Here is an 18,449-nt window from a genome sequence, read left to right on the forward strand (position 1 = left end):
ACCACTTCCTCCTCAGTACAGGGCCTTGACCCTTCAACTGATTCCTCAACCTAGGGTCTAAACCCTTAGGCTGAGTCGGTGCCCGAGGCGAGACCTTCCTCCCTCTGCACCCCCTCCCAGAGTTCCGCACCCTCCCACCTGGAAAGGTACCCCTGGAAGTCAATTTCGGGGGGACCCTGTTAGCAGAGGCCCCACCCGCCAGGTCAGGCAACCCCTGAGCCTGGCATCCCAGCACAGGATCTAAACCCTGCGACTGGGCCAACCCCAGAACCTCAGGCGCGCTGGTTACAGTCGCCCTGGGTCCTCCTGACACTAGGGGCTCCCCTGCACTGGATGGCACATCGGGACAGCCTAGGCTCCCAACCTGGGGCTCCCTTGCAGAACTCTCCAGGCCCTGAGACTTCGGTTGGGGCACCTCGGGACACCTCCCCGTCTCACGCCTTCCTATAGATAGGTCGTGAGGCCCTACAACCCTCTCTCCCTGGGACCTAGCTGGGCTATCTGCCACTTCTCCCACCTCGCTGGGTTGGGAGATCCCTGCACCACCCCCTTCAGGTACACACCCCAATGCCTCCTCAGACACCCTGGTGATGTCATCCTGGGGTAAATAAACTTCTAGCTCCTGTGGAGCTTCCGGTATGCTGCCACCAGTGTCCTCACTGGACACACTCATCTGGAGGGCACGCAGCTCCAACTCCTTCATCCGAAGCTCGTGCGCCATCCTCCTCTCCTCCATTGCCCATTTCTTATTCTCCCTTTCTTGTTCCAATCTGGCCCTTTCCCTTTCTTTCTCCTGCTCTAATTTGGCCATCTCCCATTTTAATTGCCTCTCTTCCCTCCTGTCCTCGTACTCTTGTGGAGACGCGCTCCTCCTGGACCCTGTCCTACTACTGGCCCCATTCTCAGACATGTCTACATTCACGATGTCTAGGACTTCCTGGGCGCTCTCCCCCTGAGGTGCCTCTGGCACTTCCTGTCCCTCATCCCCTCTCCCGTCTGGGTGGGCTTCTACCCATGCCCTAATGGCGGTACGGAGTTCCGGCCCTTTCGCCCTCCGCATCCCAGGCACCCCCAACTCCTGCGCGAACTCCCTTAGTTGCTTCGCTGTGTACCCCTCGAGGTCAGCTAACCGGGATTCCATTCCGGCAGATGGGGACCTAGACACTAAGGAGAAAATTCCTAGGGTGTAGGCAACAGTCAATAGCTAACCAGGCTTCTTGCACTCTCTACCTGGACAGTGGAACTAATGATCCAGCAACAATGGTTTCTGAGCTGTGGAACAAAAATAATGTAGGATAGGCGTTTAATTGTGGCGCCCTTCGCCTCACGGAAGGGTGCTGTATGGTCACAAGTCCCAAGGATCCCACCGCTGGCCAACAATGTAGGAACCTGGGGTCACCAGGCTCTATAGGCGGTAGCGTGGCGCGAGCCGGTCGGGCAACCAGAGGGCTATGTGTTAAGCAACCATACACCACACGCTTCTCATGGACTAGAGTCACACACAATAAGGGACGCCACACCATTTAAATTATGCAAATACTTCAAGTTTATCCAAGTATAGCTGGTCAGATGCAGTTCAGGAAATAACAAGGTAATACATGAATCATAATACCATTGTGATATTACATTCGACACTCTGGGTGATATCTATGCAGTGCCTAACCTTGTTCTAGCGCCGTGCGCGCTTACGTAAAGTCTTTCCCTGAACCGGCCGTCTAACTAAGCGTAATACTTGAAAGGGGACACATTGGGTTCACTAACATGGCGCCTGTAGAACTGAGCGCTCCTCGTGATCAAGGGCCCCTAGTACTGTGAAGCAAGGCATATAAACATAGCGCTACGCGCAATCAGTTGCATGTGGATACGCTTGCGTAGAACATTTAATACATTGCGTGACTCGTAATCAGTCGCATGTCATTACCTTTGAGCAGAGCATATAACACAGTGCGCTACTCGCATTCCTGGGCATGTAACTACTTTCGAGCAGAGCATATAACACCATGCGCTACTCTCATTCCTTGGCATGTAATTACTTTCGAGCAGAACATGTAACACAGTGCGCTACTCGCATTCCTTGGCATATAGCTACTTTCGAGCAGAGCATATAACACAGTGCGCTACTCGCATTCCTTGGCATGTAATTACTTTCGAGCAGAGCATATAACACAATGCGCTACTCGCATTCCTTGGCATATAGTTACTTTCGAGCAGTGCATATAACACATGGGGTTACTCGCCGTCCCGGTCTCTCCGGCTGAGGAAGCAGAGTTGGTGGCGTGAAGCGCCACACGAGAGTAATGTCAGTCAGTACTTTGAACGGCTTCCAGCGGGGAAGATTACTGGACTTGAGGAGCGAGTCCCTATGCTCCGGTGCAGTTCACAGAGCACCGCGCTCAGTAACACAGGAGGGGGGACACGGACAGGATCCCTCGGCGGGGTCTCTCCGTCGCGCAGGCAGGGGAGGGGGTTCCCACGGAGGGGACAACCCGGGCCAAGTGCGGTGTGGTTTCCAGACCAGCAGGGGGCGCACCAGGGGGGATCTCGGCCTCCGGGCTTACCTCCGTCTCGGCGTCAGCAGGCGTCCGTCCTCACGACGTTGGGGGAACTCGGCCCCGACCTTGCGCTTCTCCTCACACGGCTGCGACGGCAGCGACGGGCCCCGGACTTCGCCTGGGCCTCGCGACACAGCAGAGCACTCTCCCAGGCCTCCAGGCCGCGGCGGTGAGCGCGCTGGCTTCGTCGTCGCAGGGGGGGGGCTCAAATTAAGGATGGGGGTAAAGTGCTCAGCGGAGCACGCTGCCGGGGGTCCCAGACCAGGGCAGGGAGCGCGGGGGTCACAGCGCTAGTACCTGGTCGATCCCCGGTGACTTGGCAATCGGCTTAGTATTTTGTTCACTAGGGTAGCTTGGACACGCAGTCTCAGCTCTGGCATTCAAGGCTTACAGCTCGCTCTTGTCATGCAGTCTCAGTTCTTAAAGTTAGGTTTCAGTTCTCAGTTGACAGATGAAGTCTTTTGGCGCAGATGTATCTGGCGCCCTTAAGGGGTTCTGTTACAGGGGTAGGGATGGAGAGGGCGACTAGGTCCTTCCTAGTCAGGCTGGCAGAGAGTCTCTGGGTCCTCCTACTACTGGGCAAGATCAGTGGGATTCACAGGGCACCTCACTCACTTAAGAGGCAGTACCTAAATCCTGTCACTCTCAGAGGCATAAGTCCCTGGCTAGGCCCTACCGCCTACACTCCTGGTGGATTCTTCCAGCTCTGCTTCACCCCAATGGCCAACTCACCACAAAAGCTTCCCTCCCACTCTTAAGTAGCCCTAGGTCAGGTGACCTCTAGCCAAGGCGGCAAAAGTAAAACCCCACCTCCCTTCTAGAAGGTTCCAGCTTCTTCCAGGAGCTTCCCCACTCTAACTATGGGACAAAAAGGCAGGCTGGTATCGCAACATTGTTGTGGGTCCCAGCCAGCTCCTGGCAGCTAGGGTGCTACTATGAAAAACGACCACCCTGCAGTAGCAGGGGTCGGTGGCAGCCATCTTGGGCGAAGTAAGCACCTACACCTTAACATTACAAAAACGAAAAAAATGAGGGAAAAAGGGCCAAGTCCAACAGGCATGATGGCACTTTACACCACACCAGTTATATCTAATTGATAACACACACCCTGACAGCTGCTAGATGGGATGTGGGGATCAGCGTTCACGTACCCACATTTCGTGGGATTGCATCCACAGAATTACAGTTGTGACTTGGCCAAATGCCCCTTTGTGGTCCTATTAGGAGCCCCCTCGGAGATCTGTCCACTAGATCAGTGGTTCCCAAACTTTTTCGACCCACGGCTCCTTTGACCCATTGTCCATTGCCCGTGGCTCCCCACTGTTAGTTTTTTTGGAGGGTGGGGTGGATGTAAACCCGGCCTCGGAAATACTTGCATTTTTCTCCATGAAAATAATTGGGATGAAGCTGATGAAGGTATTATAATCATATACGCAGCGTGTTTCGAATTACTGAGTTGGTGCCTCTAATAAAATATTCCTAGTTACACTTCTTTGCCCATGCCTTTTTTAGAGTACCCTCTCCAACTTTTATATCCTACTTACAGTGCTAGATAGCCCCCAGTGCATTTAGGTCCCATTGCCAAAGTGTTCCTGCGCTTGAAGAATATTTACATACACGTCCATTTCTACCCATGTCATACGTGCCAACACACCTGTCTCAGCAGGGTGACTCACGATTTTTTAAACCACATACAGCTTTATTTTTGCTGTCTCCTCCCTTAAATTGCTTCCAAATGTTGGCATTATGCCTTGTATGGTGTTTTACTTCCCTGTGCGCAAGGAGAGAGCAGGCCTGTCTGGAAGTGTGTGTGTATTTAAAGGAATGTGTACTGGAAGTACCTATGATTTAAGTACAAATGTCAATACTTAATAATATTTAGTGTGTTTAATAAACAGGACAACTGTACTTTCCTGATAACTTGCATTGGTGTAAAACGCATTTGGAAAAAAACTAAACATTGGCTCCCTGTCCATCAAAGAGCCAATTTTAAAGCTCTTTGCCTAGTACATAAGGCCCTCCATGAAGGCATTTCTGGAGAGGTGCGGAAACTCTTTACTAGGTATCTTCCTGTAAGAACTCTTAGATCCTCTACGGAGGGCCTTGTTTGTGTTCCAAAAACACACAAGGTAAGATGGGGGGGCCGCACACTGTCTTTTTGTGCGGCAAAACTTTGGAACCAGATGCCATCCATTTTGTGTTGTCAATCTAATCGGATGAGGTTCAGGAAGGAATTAAAAACTTGGCTATTTGCTCAAATTTAAAACACCTAGGCTCAGGTTCCAATTATCCATGTATCACAGTTAGCGCCAAGATGCCACGGCATTCGCTGCGCTTTATAAATAACAATTCAAATCAAATCAAATTTACAATGCTAACAGCTCAAACTCGTGTAATTGCGAGACCTATTGCATTGCAAATTATTGTTTTCACAGACTTCGGGTCAGTAAATGACAGTTTTACCAGCAGGCTCTCGCTGCTCTGTCAGCACTTGGGCCTGGCCGGGCGAGAGGGGTGGGGGGGGGAGAGGGAGGGGTCCGTTACGTAAGCGCTGCTTACAATTATGGCGCTGGCCACGTACTTGCATCGGCTATGCTTGGCTTATCGCGCGGTGTATTAGCAATTGTTATTACCTCGCACTTTAAATTCCTTACATCTAACTGTAGCTATCGAAGAAAAGAAGTCAGTAATACCGGGGCTCGCTTCTTAAGACAGACTAGACGGCGCTTGTTTTGTAAGGTTAGTGAAACTTTGCAGCTTCATGTCTGATTGGTAATTGTTACTGTGTGAGAGCGTATGCGTGCGCTAAGAGTTGGGGTGCTGAGTGAGCTTTCACTTGCAGATTTCCGCTGCATCTTGGTTATTTCTTTTTAATGAAACTGTAAGAGAGACTGCGGGTGGCTGAAGCAGCCTGTAGCCTCTTTTAATTTATGGTAAAGAAGCCTCCTTCATTGGAACTCCATGTTTCTTCAGTGGCAGGTTTATTTTTCCCTTAAGTAGATAATAATTCTAAAAGCAGCAGAAAGACGCGCCGTATTCTTTACTTACTGCAGAACTCTGCAGGCTCATCGATCCAGGGCAATATTTATTACAGCGTTTTATTAAAGAAAACTGATGTGCCCTGTTTATTCACGGCGTCTAATTAAATGCTACAAATTATTTGTGATTTATTAGGACATTTAAAAAAGTACCTACGCTCTTTTGAGGCGCAGCCATTTTCTTCGCTTCGAGAACGGGTTTCTATAGCATAGCTGCCCCTTCTTACTGTGCTATAGTAACTGTGCACCTTCGTAGTGTAATGGCTGCAAAGGATTTTTAAGTGCATTATTGTGAGGTGTGAGAGTAGTGAAAAGCCTTTTAAATCAGATGACTGTAATACTAGCGCATTGGCGTGTGCGCATTATCTAATTAAACAGACACTTTGACGTCACATCTATTGTGGAAGTGCATGAAGTTTATTTTGGCAACAAAGTACACAGAGTTTATTATAGGAACTAGACAGCGGTTTCATATTTTACGGGAGCGTGCTATGTAATCATAGTCAAAAGGAGGCTGAGCGCTGCTTATAGTTATGGCGCCGGCCACGGACTTGCATCGGCTGTGCTTGGCCAATCGTGCGGTGTATTAGCAATTGTTATTACCTCCCACTTTCAATTTCTTACATTTAACTGTAGCTGACGAGAAAAAAAAGAAGTCAGTGATACCGGGGCTCGCTTCCTAGAGAGACTGGACAGCGCTTGTTTTTGTAAGGTTAGTGAACATTGCAACTTCATGTCTGACTCGGGTACTTACTGAGACTGTGCGCATAGGAGCAACATTTTATTAGTAAATACTGTAGACGCTCCTTCGTAGGCGCTGCCTTTCTTTTTGCTTAGAGAACGGGTTTCCATAGTGTAAGTCCCTCCTCCTACTGTAATGGCTGCGGGGGCTTTTGTTACGCCCCTGCAAGATGCATGTTTTAACATTTACTGATAAAGGTGCTTGACACTGCTAGACTCATGCTGCGAAGAAAAAAAAAAACTACCATGCTAGTACTTGGCTTCCGTGCTCGTGCACATTGCTGTTCATGGCGTTTTGCCTACGACGCCATACACGTGCACAATGTGGTATGTTAGCTGGCTGTGGGGAGCGAAGCTGCTTCGGAGATGTATATTTTAATGGCGCCAAAAGTGTAAGTTTATCAAAAATAATGTATTAATGTGTAGTTTGTATTATAGTGTGGCTTTTAATTGCTATAATTGTGTATCGTATTTTTATTGGGACGTTTTACAGTCGACATATTGAGCGGACCTAATAGTGACGTTTAGTATAGCAACGGTGTAAACCATGTTAGCCTTTTTTTTAGTCTGTAAAGTATAAAAAGGTTTTTTATGTGTTGCGAAAAGGCTTAATAGCGAATTATATTAAAGTGTATAATACATGGCATGCAATGTGCGGTATGTGTTTTAACTAAGTATTGTATTATATTCTATATGTTTGTGATAGGTGGGTAATATTTTCAGTTGTCAAAGAGATACGACTAGTTTATAATAGGCTGAAACTGATAATTAGTAGTAGAGTATTATATAAACATGGTGTTTTTTCTACAAAAGTGAAATGTAACGTGATAAATTGTCTGTAAGAGCATTTTGTATGGAAGTAGCATTGTGTATGTTTATACAGAAGTACAAAAAGAAGTACAAAAAGAATAGTAGGCAACTTTTTTTAAATTGTGAATAATAGTAGGCAAGTATACTTAAAACCCCTTGTTTGTAAACTAAAGAGCATTAAGGAGTTTTGGGAAAATTGTCGTTTTATGGATGAGAGATTAGTTTTGCCGGTGTATGTTAAGCGCAAGATGCCATAGGTTGTTGCATGTAAATGAACTATAATCTATAGGTTTCTATGCTTATAAGCAAACACCTGATATGTATGTTATAAGCTTTTATATGATTTTTATCTATGTGTTTGTTGATGGAGGAAGCATTAGGTGGTATCGTGCAGTGGCTGTTAGCTATATATATGCAGCGCTTTGTGTTTTGTTTACCAAAAACAACAAGAGAAGTATAATAAAAGAGCACGTCGTTATATATCTTCTATTTCTGTATTTGTTTATGAAAAAAGCATTACATGGTAATGCAGTATTGTTGAATACATATATGCAGTGCTTTACGCCATATAGCAAATAAACAGAAAGGAAGTTTACTAAAATGTCTGTGTTTGCAACTTATTCAAACTTTCACAAAAAGGAACACATTCGGCATGTGGTATATAGTACAATAACCTGCCTGTAGCAGCTAATCCACCGCAACCTGCCCGCATACAGTTTTAGCTACTGCCATGTTGATAATAAAAAGAATGTAGTTATTTTAACCCCTTCAGCGCGGCGCGGATTACCGCGCTGTGCTGAAGGGATCTTGCGCGGGCGGGGCCGTGACGGAGCGGTTCTGTCATGCGCACAGCGCGACCAACGCGCATGACGGAACCGCTCCGTCACAAGCATCGAAAGGGTTAAGTGAAGCCTAAAACGTCCCTGTATGTTTATAAACAAAAGCACAACGTGTGCATAAACTCTTGTATGCATTTGACAAATTTAGTAATTTGTTGATCAAACAAACAGTACGCAGCAACCATAAGTAAGTAAAACAACAAACACAAATACAGAGGAGGGATATTACAAAAGCCCACCGCTAAAGCGAGCATGCATTTCTCGTGTGTTTGTTAATTAAAGAAGCACACATGGCGCCAGTGAGACAGCCGCCTATTTCCTCTCCTTGGAGTTGTTGCAATACAAAGCAGGGGCCTCAATTGTTGCACAACAAAGCAGGGGGCTAATTAATGCGGCGCCAGGCGCCAGCTGTACACATGCAGATCTTCTACACTGGATGGTAGTGCGTCTTCAAGAGCGCGTTCACAACCTCCAGTCTCCCTTCCGAAGCAAGTCAGTAACAATAGATCTCGCTAGCGACAGCGCTTCGCGCTGCGTCGCCAGACGTGACCTAAAAAAACGTATCTTTTCTAGTGGAAATGAATAGAATTTTAGCCCATTTACCGAGTCACAGTGTCCAACGGAAAATGGTGCAAGGTAGACAAAAGTATATTCACACAGATATGCAAACATGTGAACTTAAAGGTCCAATTTTAAACGTAAGAGCATCTCGTAAAGTTGTGCAATAAAACAAGCGTTTTATTTACAGACACAAACACGCCAACGGGAAATTATTTGTCAGTTGACTAAGGACATAAAGTGATTTTACAAGGTTCGTGCAATGTATATCACGAGGGAAATCCAGGATGTTAACAGACCTGGTTCAACAGCCAAAAAAATAGCAACCAGTCCCATTCCCCATCCAATGCTCAAAAGCAAACCAGTTAGATATTAGTTGTTCATTTGGCAGTTTAATAGGACATAGTATATCAGGGGCGGCTGCCCCGCTATGGCGGAGGAGCGTCACCACCACTGCCAGCAGTAGCAGCTGGAAAACGTGAAAAATAAAATGATAACAAAGCATGTTTATTATCGTTTTATTTTTCTCCTACCGTGGAGTCTTGGGGATAGGGCCAGGGGTTGATGGGCACTGAGGGGAGTGGTGGGCACTACTATCAGTGCGCATGACTGCCTCTCAGGCCGGCCAAACAGTCATGCGCACTGAAGCTGTCTCCAACCCAGCTGCGTTGCGGGTTGGAGACAGCATGCACAGGTTCCCAGCCACCCTGGGAGCGCAAATCAAGGGTACTCAGGCCAATACTGAGGCTGCTCTCATGCAGTGAGAGCAGTGTCAGGATTGGCCACAGGAGAGTCTGGGAGCCTGTGCCTGCAGTGGAGCCAGAAGAGTGGTGATGTGGCGGGATTCAGGTACCTGTTTGTTTGTTTTTTGTATTGTTTCTACCCCTCCCCCGCCCGCCACTTTGCCCCGACACCAGCCATGACTGAGTATAGTGAACTATGCAGTGGTAAGGCTTAGCAACCCTGCAGCCTGAAAAAGAACAGAACAGGGTGTCATCACGGTGGTTAAAGCAATCTGTGTCTTGTGGACTCAATAGTGGGACAGACATTCCAAAACAAAGTGCATCAGGGATAGTACTAGGCACCTTAAAAGACAATCTGCTATGCAGCTCGGTGAAGCGAGTGAAGGGAGCAGCGGAAAATGGGAAGTATGAGGCCTCAATCTTAGGCACTCACTATGTGTGTATATTAGGTAGTCCGATGAGGTCATTTTGAATGCGGTCAGTGATCAGGACATTGGCGTTGATTCACCAAATTCAAGGGGTGGCAGAAGTGACATCATCCAAACGTTCAGCCGCTGATGACATCAGAGGAAGTGACATCACATTACTTTTTGACCCTGATAATGACATTAAAGTAGCGACACCGCTGAACTTTTTTAGGGAGCCATTGCATACGTTTTAAACATTTAACCAGGAAGCGTGACTTGCCTAGAGCCAGGATCGCTGGGTCTTTTCTGCTTCTCCCTAGACCGTCTCCTGACCGCCCTGAGAACAAGAGGCACCTATGCTGCATCAGGCAAAATGCGGGTAAAGCGGCAGATGGACCAGCATTGATACAAAATGAGGGTCTCGTAAGTGGTGGTGTGATGATCCAACCTCTCCTTCCCTAGCAGATTTAATAGTGTCTGCTGAGTTGGTGGTGGCGGGCTCGGCTCCTTTTCGACTATGTGGGGCGCATGGCAGGTTTCAGGAAACATTGAATTAGTGGAGAGCAATAAATCGTGGAAGATCAGCTGATCGTTTTAAATTAACGTAAGTGTGGCATTTCCCTGTGTTTATGTGTGACATTTCAATGCAATTTAGTATGTGTGACCCTTTATTGCGAGTAGAAAAAAGCAATTATGTTGATTTAAGTTCGGCCAAGTAAGAAATCACCATTTTCTAGGGTGCAATGGTCCATAAACTGCCTTAAAACAGCTGGTACACTCTTAAAGTACTTCTGCAAGGTTACCCACCCATCGCTTTTGTAAAGTGACATGTCGCTCCTAGCACCCATGGTTCTTAAACTGTTTTGCTCTAGGCCATGTTCTGGTGGAAGAATTTGGTCCAGGGATGATAGCAAGTCTATTAAGACATGTCCTATATAAACATACACAGCTGAAGTCTGTGGCTGGCTGCTGCATCACTCCCTGACATTTGTGCACCATTCTTCATGGACTTTCAATGGCTTGTTGGCCCTGATCTGAGTGTGTCTTGAGCTCCACACTTTCCAAAGCGAGCAAAGGAAGTGAGGGTCTCTACATGTGGGCTGGTCTAGGGACTGTGGTAGAGTTGGGTGGGAATGGAAAATCCTCCTATTTCAGGACGAACTGTTAAAAACAGAGAAGTTTTCACTGGAGAATAATCGGCACCATACTATCGTCATAGTGGAGGAATTTCCATTAGGGGATTCTTCAGCAGATTTAGCTCTCAGGACTTAATGTCTTTTCCAGTACCATATGCCTGTAATACTGGCCCCTACTCTGCCGGACTGAAGGATAACCAAGATGGTGATTGTGAGGCACTACCCATCTTCCCTCTGTTGTTGCAGACCAAGAAACTCCTCAGATCCTTTCACATGCTTCGCGTATTCAGTTTCGTTGCTCTTTCTCTCTTTGTGAGCTCCGTTGTCCCTTTCCACCATCCTCCATTCACTCTTCCTTTCCCAGACTCTCCTTTAAATTTTTTATGTTTCTCCATCTTCACCCTTTTCTCTCTAGCCCTTTCAGCCTCATTTCTCTTCTTCTTTCATCTCCCTCCCCCTCTCTCACCTCTCACTATAACTGTGTTCACTCCATACTCTCAGGAAGTGCTCTGTAGTGACACTATACATGTAATGGTGTTTCAATGGTGCTGCCTTAAAACAGGGTTATGATTGGATTCTGGCACTTGAATGCCAAAGTGAGGAGAAACAGCAATAACAACAACGGCCGAGCCACGCGCTGCCTTTGCAACTCGGTTCGAACAACGCATGCGCCTTAACCATACATTCCTCTACCATGCATGTTGTTACAATGACATATCTTAGGTAAAGCGGCGTTGGACTTTAAAGTCCAACACTTTCCCTGCTGATGCACAGACTGGAGTTGGAATATTAAATCATACTGTTCCAAAGTCCAGTGCTTTCCCTAAGGAAAATTGCTGTAAAGACTTGCGTGGTAAAGGAATACGTGGTTAAGACGCATTTGTTGTTTATGCGTGTTTTAGCCATGCGTGGTTCTCTCATACAACCCAAAGGGGAGTGACAGTGGGGGCAAAAGTAGCTTTCAAAACATAGGGTCCATCCAGTGGGGAGAAATGGTGCCTGCACCTTAGGGCTGCTAGGGGCCATGTGCGCTGCCGATTCTGACATTTGCTGCATATCACCCTCCACCCCGTACCACCGGAACTTGCTTTAATGTATTCTATAACTTGTGTGGGACTTACTGGCTTGGCCTCAATAGCTGTACATGACCTTGGTCTGTTGCTGTTTGGTGTGGGCAACGGCGTTTAGACTCCAGGTCCTCTCTACTGGCATAATGAACAGGTGACTTGTGACCCAGCTTGGTCGCCAGGTTCTGGCTGTGCAGAGCATGTGACGTCATGAATCAGGTTAGCCAATCAGTGCAGAGGCAGATTAAGGTGGACAGACCACTCTCCCTTGAGAGTGGGCTATACAGACAGAGCCAGTACAACAGAAGCTCTCAGCGGGGGTCAACTTGATTGTTGTGATATGATAAGTCTCAGCTCACAGCAGTGCATGGCGCAGTGACAATGTGGCTAGCGATATGAGCTAAAGACACAAGCACACGTTGAGAGATATAATGAGTGTTCTTAATTCTGTGACAAAACCAGTTCTTTGCTGTAATACAGCAATACTAATGGTATGTGTTAATCTAGTCTGTGTTACGATGAGGTGAGAGTCTGCAGAAGCACACAGTGAAAGAGTCAACCATTGTGGCAGCTTTTTATTTATTTATATATATTTGTATTTCCCCAGAGAAAAAAATATACAGGAAAAAAAACCATTATCATAGCATCCTAGGCCACCCCCCCATCCCACCTCCCCATTCGTACAAACAAAGGATTAAACATTTAGATGGAACGAACAGATTATATCTTTTCTCTGGTTAACTTTCATGATTTAAGAAGTTTACAAAATACAAAAATCACAAATAAATAGAAGATTTTCTTAGCAATCATGATGAGCTAAACGTGATCAATAAAAGAACCTGAGGATTGGCTAGCAACTTATAACTTCTGCCTCCAGCACTGGCAGCATTAATATATAATTGAAGATCTTGGAAGGAGGGAGAAAAAACAGCTTGTCCCCTATTGCCTTGTCTGATTGAGCCATGCGATTAGATGTTCCCAGATAACTAAGCCCTCCCTTTTTCCCTTACTGCCTTTTTTAGCATAGATAGCCTTCTCAAGATGACAGGTCGAAACTAGTCGGGCCAGCTATTAGGAAAACAATGGAGGATCTACATCTACCCATGCAGAAGCTATACAAATTCGCAAAACTGTCATGGCTACAAAGATAAGTGCCCCACCACTCCTTCTGCTAACCTTCTCTTGGGTTCCTAACAAAATAGTTGTGGGAGTTAACTCGAAGTCCTGAGAGAGAACTTTCCCAAGAAAATCCTGTATTTTGGCCAGAAGTGGAGTGGGTTTCGGACAGGAAGCAAACATATGTACTGAATCTACACTAAACTCTGAACATCTCGGACACAGCGTCCCCTTGCCTGTTCCCCATTTGGCGACTCTGCTAGGTGTAATGCAAAACAAAAGAGGTTTTAAAGAATTGCGCCTGCAGTTTAGCCAAGAGTAGATCGCTCTGGGCAGATCTCAAAGTGCTGTAAAAGGTACTATGCGGAACCTCCAACTTCGATTGCCATTTGTCTGCTATTTTGGGCAGGTCATCGGGCTTTTGACTATTCAGGGTGGAATAGATAAGACCTATTTGAGGTAAAACAGGGGCCTTTTGTTTATCGATAAGGTCTATTTTCGCGAACCCACCAACTTTTCGAGACAAAATATCGCTGATAGCGATATGTTTAAAAACATCTTGGTCCCGCAGTCCGTATTGATTTTTAAGGTCAGCAAATGATTTAATTCCATCGATGGTAATTAAGTCACCCAATTTTAGTATTCCAGCTTTAAACCAGTCTTGAAGGTAAGATCTCGCAAAAATAGCAGGCAAATTGGAATTCAGGTTAATGGGGGAGTAGTAATTCCTAGCCCAATAAATCCTACGTATGTTGGAGAAGACTTTGAAGACACTTATCAGAGTTTTAAATCTGACTCGTTTGTAGTACCCAAAGGACGTTTGTCGCAGAAGACAGCCACAAGCCTCCTCCCCTAGTAGTAGTTGGAAGGGCGACGGGGACCCGATAGTTGGAATAAAGGAGTGTTTGTCTAACAATTCCCTGCTATACTGTAGGACCGAAGCCCAATAATATAATGTTATGTTGGGAAGTGCCGATCCACCCCTCTCCATGGGAAGGGAGAGTTGTTTGAACGCTCGTCTTGGCTTAGAATATGCCCAAACAAATTGTGTGAAAATTTGTTGAAATCTCTGTAACTTAGTTTTGTTGAACTCTAGAGGGATGGCCCAAAAGAAATAAAGTAGCTTAGGGAAGTAAGCAATCTTAATGACATTGCATCACCCCACTATGGTCAGATGCAAGTTGTTGATGCGGTGGAGCGCTCTCTTAGTATCTGCTGCCAATGGGATTAGATTTTCTGCCATGATCTCATCAGTGTTTGCAGCCACAGTTACCCCCAGATATTTGGCCTTCGGAACAACCGGCCTATTCGCCCAGTTAATTTCTTTGTTTAAAATAATCTGAGTTTTGTTTGTATTAAGTGCGTACTCCGAGATTTTCCCGAACTCTTGAGCCTCCAATTCCAAAGCTAATATGGCGCTCTCGGGCTCCGGGGTTACTACAGCTAGATCATCGGCATAAGCCATGATTTTAGTGTCCCCTCCAGATCTACTAACTGCATGGATAGCTGAGTTGTTTTCCATTTTTTTAATCAGAGGGTCTATATATAGGGCGAAAAGCAAAGGGGAACAAGGGCACCCTTGTCTGGTGTCCCTTGTAATTTCAAACTGTTCAGTTAGTCTCCCATTTTTTTGATACCCTGGCTGTAGGGTTGAGATATAGGGCTTGAATAGCTTGAATCATCTTTGGGCCAAAGCACATCCTTCTCATGACGCCCCAGAAAAACTGCCAGGTGACCCGATCGAACGCTTTTTCAGCATCTAATAAAATTAGCGACACCGGGTCTCCTGTTACCTGAGCCGCGTCAAATAAGGTAATGGTCCGTCGTATGTGCTCGGTAGTGCCCTTCTTGGGGATAAACCTGTGTTGCCTTTCCGACACTAGGGATTCGATTATTGAAGAAAGTCTAATTGCAAAAGTTTTAAGAACATCTTTGAATCACAGTTAATGAGAGTGATCGGCCTATACGATCCCATTTCTAGTGGTGATTTATCCTTTTTTAGGGAAGATAGCAATTTTAGCGTTAGACCAGGAGCAGGTGGAGAAGCCCTGTCGAAGATGGAGACTACCAAAGGAGTAAAGATAGCCTTTATTTGGGGAACAAAGGTTTTATCAAACTCAAGAGGGATACAATTGACCCCAGCGGCCTTCCCATCTGGCAGACCAGCCAAAGACTCTGCGATATCCTCCGAGGTCGGGGGGGTCCTCGAGTTGGTCACGGGCCTCCGGGATAAGTTGGGATAGAGTGATTGCATCTAGATATTTAGTGATCTCTTCCTCTCTCAAGTCTGTTAAGTTGTTGTTCTCTTCTGAATAAAGATTTGAGTAAAACTCTCGGAATGCCCTTTGGATTTTAGTTGAGTCATTGGTCTCCTCTCCAGTTAGGAGTTGGATCGAGAGTATTTCGTTGGCTGCGACCTGCTGTCTAGTTCTAAGAGCCAAGTGATGGCCAATGAGTTCACCGCACTCATAATTTTTTTCCCGTGTTGAAGCCCACTTAGCTGCTATCTTTTCTGAGAAGACCGACCCAATTTCAGCCTTAAGAATTCTCACTCCAAGTTGGGCAGGTTCTATTTCCGCCCCTGTATGAACTGCTTAAATTAGTTTTTCTCTGCTTTTTTTAGCTTGTTCTGGAGTTCGGATATCAGTATTTTTCCTTTCTTATTTTTATTTATCGAAAACTTGAGGGTCTCTCCCCTGATGCCAGCCTTTAAGCTATCCCATACTGTCATAATTGAGGCTGACCCTACATTTAGTTCGAGAAATTCTTGAATCCATGCCTGCATATGTGTTCGATAGCCTACATCTTGTAGTAGAGCTTTCTCAAAGCTCCAGTTCGGGATCTCCCTCCAGATCCCAAGCCCCCCAATGTTTAAAATAAGTGGATTGTGATCTGATATAAAACGCGGGGCAATATTGATAGAACAATCATGAAGCAGAGAGGATGAAACCAAAAAATAATCTAACCTAGCTAGGGAAAGATGCGGGGCAGAAAAGTAGGAATAACCCGGCAAAGTAGGATTTAAGCTAGCCCGCACGTCGCTGAGCCCATGAGTTTGTATTAAATGTAATAATGCTTGGTATACTTTGGGCTTCCTGCCACATAAACCCATTGATCATCAGCTTTTCAACTGCAGGGTAGATTAATATTAAGGTCGCCACAGATAACAATTGGAGAGGGCCAGTGGGCAAGTTCACCTGTGATCCAATTAATTACCCCGGGGTCATCTGTGTTGTTTCCATAGATGGAGCATAAAGTAAAGGAAAGGTTTGGGGGTAAACAACACTCCGCTATCACCCATCTTCCCAAAGAATTGGATTTCACACGGATAGATCTAAGATGATATCTGTTTTCAACCATAACCCCTACGCCTTTTATTTTAGCACCTTGTGTGGTCCCCCCTATAACTTTATATCCCAGTGACTTCAAAAGATGTTTTTGCAATCCTTCGATGTGCGTTTCCTGGAGGTAAACGATGTTTGCTCCCAGAGAGCGCAAACCCTGTGCAACTCGATTTCTTTAGGGCATCGTTCAGCCCACAAATGTTGACCGAAACAATTCTAAGGGTGCTTAACTTATACATTTAAATGTTTTTGGCACTTCAACCATTTTGAACTGAATACAGATTGTGTCCCCCATTTAATCAAAGATACAAAAGAGCCTTAAGGTTTTCCTCGCCCTGGTTAACCCATTTTGTGCATTTTATTTCTCCTTTTTTATCATTTTTTAGCCCTTTCAAGACACTCCACTTTAAGTGCGTATTTGTATTAACAAGTACTTTAACAAGATGCTGTACAAGAAAACAAACAAGTGTCCTTAATCTGTCCATCTCAAGATCATTTCCCACCCTCCTCTCCCCTTCCCAGCCCACCCCCCCTATCTTAGAGCAATCAGGAAGACCCTGAATGATGGTAATCAGATATGAGTCCCCGCCGCTAAGCCATGCCATAGAACTGTATATAGAATTACGGCTATGTCTGTTCATGCGAAAAGCAAGAAAGACAAAGTGAAAAGAGATACACACCCAGATGCATATCCAACTTCAAAAGCCTATTCGCATAATCGTATTAGTAGTACACCCGATGAAACAACTAAAAACTACATGTGAGTGCCAGAAAAGGTTAGTCAAAAAAAAAAAAAACAGGCAGAAATGAGAAAAAAAATAGGGAAGAGAATAGAGACTTTTAGCATTCTCTCGTAGGCAGAGGTATAGTCAGCTATAGTTTAGCTCTAGCCCCTTTTTGATTTGATTTTCCCCAGATATTCTCCCGCCTTAATCTCTGACAGAAAGATTCGGGAGCCCCCGTTTACGATAACTTTCAGTCTAGCAGAGTTCATTAAGTACACTTGCGCTCTGAGCTGTTGGAAGGAGGGGATTAGTTGCCATCTCCGCTCTACTGTATGGTGGCAAAAGTCAGGTTTAGCAAAAAAAGTTACACCATTAGCCCCATTCTGGGAATTAGGACGGGCTTGGTCATAGATCAACTGCCTGAGGAGGAAGTTTCCGAAGTACACCAGGAATGCCCTTGGTTTTCCTCCAGAGAGACTGCTGTTGTTGTGTCGTTGTTTTAGGTTAAAAGGAAAACGATGGCAGGAGTTTCACTATGTAGCGTCTTGGATCCTCTCCCTCCACTCCTTCTGGAATTCCAAGTAGACGGAGATTATTCCTACGCTGACGATTTTCTTGTTCTTCCATTTTCGTCATTAAATCCGTTAGACAAGCAGCATTAGAGGAACCTTGGTCTTTTACAAAGGAAACTTCTGATTCCAAACTCTCTGTACGACCTTCAACCATAGTAACATGATCACTTACGTCAGTACAGAGTTTGTTCAGTTTCCTCATGCCCCCTTGCAGTTTTTTGCAGCCCCTTTTGCTGAGCGGTTGTCAGAACGAACCTCCTCTTGAAATTCTTTTATTGAGGCTAAGATGGAAGCTAAGGAGGGTTCTACCGCGTCAACTGATGCAATCTTTGGACTCTCTCAAGAGTGGTGAATGAGCAGCATCCTCATCGAAGGGATAAGACATCTGTGAGTATGAATAATCCCTCTTAAGCTGACTGCGCCTTTTTGTCTTGCTTCTTGTCTTCTTTAGGCGTTGCACTGTTCCTGTGTCTATAAGGGATTCATCACTACTGCCTTCGCTTGAGTTAGAGCCACCCTCTTTGGTGGTAATCCCCGAGCCATCCATCACCGAATAGAAGTTTTCACTGCCTAGCTCTGGGGTCAATGGGACTTGAGGTCTAGAACTGGCTTCCAGGCTCCGGATATAGTTATCAATGCCGGTTCAGAGGGATCAGGCACTTCCTCCGGGAGACCAGATGTTGGAGCAGATTCAAGCGCTTGGACAGTAAGGGCCAAAGATGTTGGGTTTCCCTGTTCAACTGAAACCTCGATGTTTCCCTCTATAGGTAAATAGATAGGCATTATTAGTTCTTCCGGGGT

The sequence above is a fragment of the Triturus cristatus genome, chromosome 1_2 (assembly GCF_964204655.1).
Source record: "Triturus cristatus chromosome 1_2, aTriCri1.1, whole genome shotgun sequence".
NCBI lineage: Eukaryota > Metazoa > Chordata > Amphibia > Caudata > Salamandridae > Triturus > Triturus cristatus.